An 8,965-nucleotide genomic window follows, 5' to 3' on the forward strand; every position below is an offset into this window, starting at 1 on the left:
CTGTTTCTGTACCTTGCAGCGACAACTGAAGTGATCAGCATGGTGCTGGTCGCGGAGAGGTCTGAGCAACTCATGCAGGGGACCCCCATGGACCCCCCTGTGGGAAGTGGTGGTCTGAGTGATCAGCATGGTGCTGGTCGCTGAGAGGTCCGAGCAACTCATGCAGGGGACCCCCATGGACCCCCCTATGGGAAGTGGTGGTCCGATCCCCACCAATGTGACAACCAACCCTACTTCGGGGGGTCCAGCCGGGTCCCGACCCGGGAAAGAGCCAGAAGACCTGGGGTCCGGTGTGTCCCCAGCTCAGGGAGAAGGGCCCAGTCCTGCTGCCAAAGTTAAGACTGTCCAAAAGCCGGTCTACTACATCAGCGAGGTCCTACATGAAGCAAAGGCCAGGTATCCCGAGATGCATAAGCTCCTTTATGCTATACTCATTGCGTCCCGGAAGCTCCGCCATTATTTCCAGGCTCACAAAATTATGGTGGTAACCTCTTGCCCATTGAGGGCCATCCTCCACAACGTCAATGCCATGGGCAACATTGCCAAGTGGGCTGCAGAGCTTGCTGGATTTCAACTTGACTTCCAGCCCCGCCACGCCATCAAGAGTCAAGTCCTTACCGACTTTGTTGCAGAGTGGACTCCTACATCAAGCGTCCCTGGGGGTCCGGACCACGGTTCGGACCCCACCTCCAGAAGCCAGGGCTCCGGTATTCGCTGGATCCCAGTGGATGCTCCTTTTCGACGGGTCCGCACGCAACAAGAAGGCTGGAGCTGGCGTGGTCCTCATCGACCCAAATGGTGAACAAGTAAAGTATATGGTGCTCCTCAACTTTGAGGCGACCAACAACATGGCGGAATACGAGGCCCTGATCTTTGGACTGATGGTGGCTCTGTCCCTGGGGGTCCTGGAGCTCCTGGTCAAGGGAGACTCCCAACTCGTCATTAGGCAGGTCCGGGGGGAGTGCAGTTGCAACAACCCCCAGCTCGCAGCATACCTCATCCATGTGAGGAAGCTGGAGAAGGATTTCGATACACTGGAACTGCAACATGTTCCACGTGAGGGCAACTCAGCGGCAGATGCACTCTCTACGAGGGCATCAACTCAGGCATCCGTGCCAGAGGGCGTCTTTCAAAGACGGCTGCTGAAGCCATCCGCCCAGCCTGCCGAACTGGGCGAAGGGGGTCAGTTTAGCACCTCGAAACTAGCGGTCCCGGCGGCGCTCCATCCATGGGGTCCGCCAAGGATTGTGTGCACCCTCGAGGGTCCCGAAGACCTCGAGGAGCCACATCCAATTTCTTAGGGGGGTCCCAATGCATGGATCTCCGAGATCCGGGACTACCTGAAAGACAACATCCTTCCTGAAGACCAGGCATCTGCTGAGCGCATAGTGCGGTTGGCTAAGTGACACATGGTGGTAGAAGGGGATCTCTACCGCCATGGCGCCAATGGCATCCTCATGCGGTGCATTACCCAGGAAGAGGGCTGCGACTTGCTCGCAGAGATCCATGGAGGCGAGTGCAGAAGTCATTCTTCATCCCGCACGCTGGTTGGAAATGCCTTCCGGCATGGCTTTTACTGGCCGACAGCGCTCCAGGATGCAGCTGAGCTGGTAAAGTCCTACAAAGCATGCCAGTTCCATGCAAAGCAAATACACACTCCAGCTTAGGCTTTGCAAATGATTCCACCCTCTTGGCCTTTCACTGTATGGGGGTTGGATATCTTGGGACCTTTCCCCAGGGCCGTCGGCGGGTTCCGGTACCTTTTTGTTGCCATCGACAAGTTCACCAAGTGGCCGGAAGCAACCCCTGTGGTCAACATCACCAAAGCATCGGCAATTGCATTCCTCATGTCAATTTGTGCAGATTTGGGGTCCCGAACTGAATCATCACCGACAACGGGACCTAGTTCAAGAGCCAGCATTTTCAAGAGTACTGCAAGGACATCGGCATCCAGCTATGCTTCGCTTCTGTGGCACATCCCAAAAGCAATGGCCAAGTGGAGCGGGCTATGCTGAGATACTCAAGGGGCTCAAGATTCGCACCTACAACAATCTTGAAAAGCATGGTGCGAAGTGGGTTGACCAGCTTCCGAGCGTACTATGGGGGAACCGGACCACACCCAGCCGAGCGACCGGGGAGACCCCTTTCTTCCTGGTCTACGGGGCCGAAGCATGCCTTCCCCCGGAGATCACCATGGGCTCACTATGGGTCCAAGCTTTTGATGAGGAATTGCAGGAGTGGCAGCGTCGTCAAGATGTAGATCTCGTCAATGAGTGAAAATGGCGCGCAACGGTCCGAAATGCACGGTATAACCAAGCGCTCCGGCGTTACCACCAACGGTTCGTGCTTAGTAGGGAGCTCCGGGTCGGGGACCTAGTCCTATGGTGAATCCTGAATCGAGAGGGGCTCCACAAGCTCTCCCCCAGCTGGGAGGGCCCCTTCAAGGTGTCAAAGGTCTGTCGACCTGGATCTATTCGCTTAGCTACAGAGGAGGGCGTGCAACTGCCCAACCCATGGAACATTGAGCACCTCCGTAAGTTTTATCCTTAGGGGCTTAGCCGAGAATAAATTTTTTCCTTTGTAATATGGTAGCACCCCTGTGTGGACCAGGGCGGTGGAGGTCCGTCCTCGTAAACCCGGCCCCTAGCTTTCATCACATGTTCTACCTGTACCAATTTATCAAGGAAAAAATTATTCTTCGCCTGCCTTTGTAGTTTATGCAATTCAGTTTCTTTTTCTTGTCTCCTGCTTACCCTAACCCCCATGTGGTCCTTTATCCTCGTGCTATGCTTGAGGACCAAATTGAGTTGCTGGGTTGTGTCTCCGCCCAGGACCTCTCCTTCACAGGAAGGAAGGGTCCGGTCTTCTGTGGACTGGCTTCGGTTAAGCGTACTTGTCCTTAGCGGGGTCCAGAGTTGTGTAGCTGCTTAGCCTAGTTTTGTACCCTAAGCCCGCACACTCTACCTCCCTAGGATAAGTACCATAGTACCTAGAACCACGGATCCAGAAGTCCGGACTCCTTCCATCCTTGAGCTTGGGTCCTGGCGCTCTGATTCACTAAGCCTAGTCTTACATCTCAAAGGACTCTCGTCGGTAAGGTCCGCGACCCCGTGGGAACGATTGCTAAGCGTCAATCCTAAGTCATGTGCAGGACTAAACCTCGTTTTTATGGTAGCTAGTCCCAATCCCTTGCGACTACCTCCCAGGGGGCCAGGGGACCTCGGTAGTCCAGAAAGCACATGATAGAACAAGCAAATGGAAAAATAGCTAAGTTTTTCTTGTCATACACAGAATGTTACATTACTCATAATCTGTACAAAAACAATAAAAAGACTACTCCTAGTCCTTCGGCTCCGGAGGGGCCTTCTCCTTCTACAGGTCTGACCCCATGCTACACTCGAAGCGGGCGGCCACGATCTCCACCGCTTCTTGCACTCCTTCCCGGGCGGCGGCCTCTGGAACGGGGCCCTCCGGGACTGGAGTCAAGGAGATGGTGGGATCGTGGCTTCGGAAGCAGGTAAGGACGTGGTCTACCACCACCCGAGCGAGCTCCCATCCTTCAGCCGCGAGGCGCTCGACGAGAATGGACTCCAGGCGCTGCAGACGCTTGTCGGCAGAATCCAGCACTGGAAGGACGGCGCCAAGTGAAGAAGGGGCCTCTGCAACCTTGATGGGACTTAACCCAAGGGGTTCCAGGGTGGTGCTTGCTTCACCGACCCACTTGACGATCCGCTCGACCCCGGCGCGCTGCTCCGCCAGGAATCCCTCCACCTTGGCCTCCCGCTCTTCGAGGTCCCGGTTCCGGGCCTCCAGGTCCAACCGGTGGGCGGTGAGGCGTGCCTCCCCCTCCTGGACGGCCACCTCCTGAAGGTTGAGGGCGGCTCGCTCGTCATCAATCGTCTTTGCCATGGCCTTGGTAGTGTCGATTGTGTGACGAGCAGACCGCTCCTTCAACTCCACCTCCATCTCCTTCCGGGTCACCGCCTTCTCCCAGGTGGCGACCGCCATCTCCCGGTCAATGACCCTGCGCATCTTCTCGCGCTGGACCTCATGCTCCCGCTCGAGCTGGGCCTGTTCCTCAACGGCGCGGGAGGCCACCACCTGGATGCGGTCCCCCAGGCGGCGCTCCTAGTCAGAGAGCCGAAGGCGCTTAGCCTCCAGCCTCTCCTAGTGCCGCCGGAAGCCCGCTTCCGCCTCCTCGATCGCCCGCTGGGCCTTGACCAGGAGGCGGGGAAGAGGGACCTCCACCGGGCTCGGGAGAAGGTGCCTCCCGTACACCACATCCGGCACGTCCTCCTGCGCTGGCTGGGGGCCGGAGCTGGTAGCCCCTGCGACTCCTGCTGCTGTGGCTGCCCTCGCCATCGCCGCAACATCCTCCACGGCTGGCTCTGCAGAGGGAGCCTCTGCCGTGGCTCCCGGTTCTCTCCGCCCTCTGCGGCTGGAGGGTTCGCCTCCGTCTGGGGTACGGCCTTGGCCGCCGGAGCTCTGGCTCGGGCCTCCACGGACGAGGGTGGGGACGGTGGTGCTGTTGACGATGCCGCCGGCTCCCCAGTGGTGGTGGAAGAAGCCGGCTGGGGGCCGGACCTCCCGGCCGGTGTGTCGCCGGAGGAGGTGGAGGTTGTGGCAGGGCGAGTAGTCCTGGCAAACATCATCAAGATAAGGACCCAAAGAACGAATGAATCAAAAAGACATTAGGAGTTAACCACTCACGTGGAGCTCCGCACCCCCCATCCTGCTTGGAAGACTTGGGATTCCCTCCTTCCTGTGGATGATGCCCCGGACGACCGGCAGGGCTTCTCCGCCGAAGGCGTCTCTGGTGGTAGAGGTGAGGCCTGCTGCTGCTGCGGTGGTGGTGGCGGCGGTGGGGCCTGCTGCCGTCGCTGGGGCGGAGGCGAAGGTGGTGGCAGTGGTCGCTGCTGTCTCGGTGACCGCCACGTCTCCTCTGGCCTCCCGTGCGGCTGCTGGTGATGCAGCGGTGGCGACGGAGCCCAGGAGTTACTCTGCCCCCTAACTCCGTTATCTTCTGGCGCTTGGGGGCCGGTTGCCCCACGAAGGATCCGTCGCCACGGCGGAGCCTCCGCGACCTGTCCTCCTCGCTATCCCGGCTGCTCCGCGAGGTGGCCGCCTCCGGCACCTTCTCCTTGCCGGAGGGTGCCGGACCTCCACGGTTGGACCCATCGGGGCTTGGATCGGCGCGCTGGTGGCTGTCGGGCAAGGTGTCGAGGATCCGGACCCCGCGATTGGGGTCGCCCCTCACCTGCCGGACTGCCAGGCCGCCCTCGTCGAGGGTCGGTAGCGATGCCAGGACCACTGTCTGCATCGCCTGGTCATCGCACAGGGCCTTGATCCCTCTCGGGAGCACCAACAGCTCGGGGGCGTACGCCTCACCGGTCATCACCCGAATCAGGACCTCCTGCTCCGCGCCGGATAGATCTGAGCCTACCCCGTGCACGATCCTGCTGCAGTTGTTCACCCTGGTGAACATGCAGGCCATCTTGGATAGTTGTTGCAAGGGAGCGATGCGGTGCCTCAGTAAGTCGCCCAGCACCATCATGGACGTCAGGCCGCCCCTCGCCAGAGTCTTGACCCGATCTAGCACTGGGTCGAGCTCCGCCGGTAGGGACGGCCTGGCCTTCCAGCTGCTGCGGTCGAGGAGGGGCCCCTTCATCGGCAGCTCGAGGCGGTCATTGGCATCGATCATGGCGATGACCCAGTCCATGCGCCAGTCCTCCCACTTGGCATTGGAGAAGGCGCTGATGTACCCTAACCCGACCAGGGCGTAGAAGTGCTTGAAGATGGTGACGCAGGGATGGACCCCATGAACATCTCCATAAAGTGAACGAAGATGGACACGAGGAGGATGGAGTGTGGGGTGAGGTGCTGAAGCTGAAGACCGAACTCCTCCAGGAGCAGAAGGAAGAAGGAGGAGATCAGAGGGGCTAGCCCGCATGAGATATACGCGTTGAAGAGGACAAACTCCCCCGCGGCCAGGTCATTGAGGGAGCTCGAGCCTGCCCAGATCTTCCCAGCGAGCTCCGGCGTGGTCCATCCCAAGAGGCGGCGCACTACGCCGAGCATTTCCTGGCGCTGGAAGCGGCGGGGATGGCTAAGAGGAGACATGGTGGAGATCACTGCGGATGCGAGGGGAAGGATTGCAAGGATGCAGGAAGAGAAGAAAGCACCGGGCACAGAAGGCAAATTGTAAAAGTGCGAGTGAAAATGAAAGGGCGCTGCGGTGTCTGGAGAAGGCAAGTGCGAAAAGGTAGCCGATCCCTACGGCACATGCCTTTATATAAAGCTGATCCCCCCTTGGACTCCATGGTGACCGAGGGGAATCCGAAGAGTCGTTCGCACCAGGCGCCTGGTTCTCACCCCCTATGATTGGTGGGCCCGGGCCCGCTGGTCAAAGGTGTGGTCGCTGGAGGCGGGAGGAAAAGTGGAATCCGAACCGCCAGTACGGCAGGACGTGCACGGATAAGACAGGAAGCTGAACCGTCAGGCGCACAGAACGCGGGCAGTGGATGATGCCTTGGAGATCTTGCCGGTGGGGAAAGTCCTTCCTGCCCCTTCGCTATGGGCGCAAGCTATCCACCCAGCACGGCACAAGATTGTGGCCCCACTTGCGGGTTCGTTCCTCAACCGAGGTGGGCCTGGGGGCCTCTGTCGGTACATACAGACAGGGTACCTCCTACTAGAGTGTCCAGCCCGAGGGGCGTGAGGTTATCTGTAATCTCGCACTTAGCCTTGGGGTGATGGGGCGTACGGCCCGGGCCTGACAGCTGGGGACACGGTCTCCGGACCTCCCCCCACGCTCTAGCAGGTCCGGCGACTCCACGTGCCCGCAAGAACAAGGTGCTCAGGAACGGCTACCGCGGACCCGGACCGCCGCGGGGTGGTCTTTGGCTCCAACGTGTGGGGGCCTGGACCCCCCTTCCCACCGGGGAGGAGGTCCGGTGTCGCCACGTGCCCCTGGGGAAACGGCTGCTAAACCAACACCGCCATGTGTCCGGTGGCAGCCAGCCTTCAGCAAGGAGCCAGCCCAACTACCACATTAAATGCGGGTGGTTGGGGCGCGCGTGCCCGAGACAGGGCATGGGCTGCCCACTAACACGTTGGGTACGCTGACACCACGGTAAGCCCGCTAGTTACTGAGGCGGCGCGTCACATCACCGCGTCGCGTGTGCAGGGGGGCATGTAGTCACATCGTAGTGCCGTGCGCGTGAGCGAGGGATTATTATGACCTGCTGCAGGAAGGCCATGGCGTGCACTACTACAGTTCGAAGAGGTTACCGCACGGCAGGTCAACATAGCCCCTTCGCCTGTCAGCGGGAACTGACACTACAGTGACAGCATGTCTCCCACTACGCATGTCACTGGCAACAGACCCTGTGCAAGCGAGACGGCACATGACCATACCCTGGAAGAGGATATGCACGGGGGCCGAAGAGGAAGATTTCCGAATCTGTGGCATTCAAGGCTCCAATTGTATACGTTATTCAATATGTTGCCGGGTCCACCTGTCGGGACCCCGCTTAGTGTACACGCTCCCCTTGAGCCTATAAAAGGGAGAGCGCGCATGATTAGTGGGACAAGCTCTCAGTTCCACGAACATAGAAGTTTCACAAGCTCTCAAGCTCACACACACACACACACCACAAAATTCACAAGCTCAGGCAATACATCTCACAGTGGGCGTAGGATTTTACGCTCCGGCAGCATGAACCACTCTAAACCCTTGTATGCTTTCCATGTTCATACACCTCTTGATCTAGCATTCCTTGGCTTCCCCCAAACTCATCCTAAGCTAGAATTAGGCGGGTGCACTCTGCCACCTGGTTGGAGAAATGCTCCGACAGTACCCTTACCTGCAAGGCAATTCCTAGGGTGTCCATTTATGCATCGCCTGAAATTCGGTATGCCTTGAACATGAAGACCTACCAAAAGGTTGCAAGTTTCTCTCGCCGTGATACAAGGGTTGAATTCCATGGTAGTTTGAATGGAAGCTATGGGTGCCATGTGTACACTAATACACATATGGACTGAGGTGTACATATGGGCAGTCTCAGCCTTGTAAAAAGATAATCAATGCACGGCTTACCTTTTTTTCGAAAAGGGAAGTTCTATTAATTTTGAGTTTGTTATATTGATGTGATACAAAAACCTTGAAACTCTCTCGACCTCTACATAATTAAGATGCACACTAATGACTCGCAATATGTATACTAGGCGGCCACCCATCTGCTCGGGTAAAAAAGTCTTTGGCCACCAACCTTCTGCTCGGGTAAAAATTTCTTTGCCCACCAACACCAACCATTGAGATATCACCACAACCAAATCCTAAGACATTGGCATCTGAGAGATAGTCCATGTACGAAACCAATGTATAACTAAGTAGATAACTTGCAACGAAGAAAAAGATTGTTTTTTTTCAAAAACCAAATTATTCCTGTATTACCACAAGGACCAGAAAGTGGCAAACCACCCCTATTAATGCCAGTGATTTTAGATCCTTGCTAGGACCCCGAAGCCAAGATCCCCACATATTATCCACACTTTGAGGTTGTGATAAACCAAAGTCAACATGAATAATTTTTGATATTATGCGCTAAAATTTCTTCTGTGGATCTGCAACCATATTTAATCTGATGCAACCCACTCAAAGGGGACAAAGAAGAGAAAGATCAGTTGCTCATGCAAGGAGTGCTTGTTTGGGTCCTTAAGTCTGATGTTTGGGCTGCACATGTAATAGCTTGCTACCAATATATTTGTGCTTTTGCAGGGCATGCATTTGTGCTTTTATTGGTTGCAATTTGTGACATTTGATTACTATGTGACTGTTTGCATGAATATGCAAATACTGTCCAAATGTTGTAAAATATTTGTAAAAAAGCTATGAAAATTCAATCAAAATTTAAACATACGCTAATCTAATGATTTTCTCTATCAAATTATGCACATAGGCTGT

Source organism: Panicum hallii, chromosome 3 (genome assembly GCF_002211085.1).
Source record: "Panicum hallii strain FIL2 chromosome 3, PHallii_v3.1, whole genome shotgun sequence".
NCBI classification, from domain to species: Eukaryota; Viridiplantae; Streptophyta; class Magnoliopsida; order Poales; family Poaceae; genus Panicum; species Panicum hallii.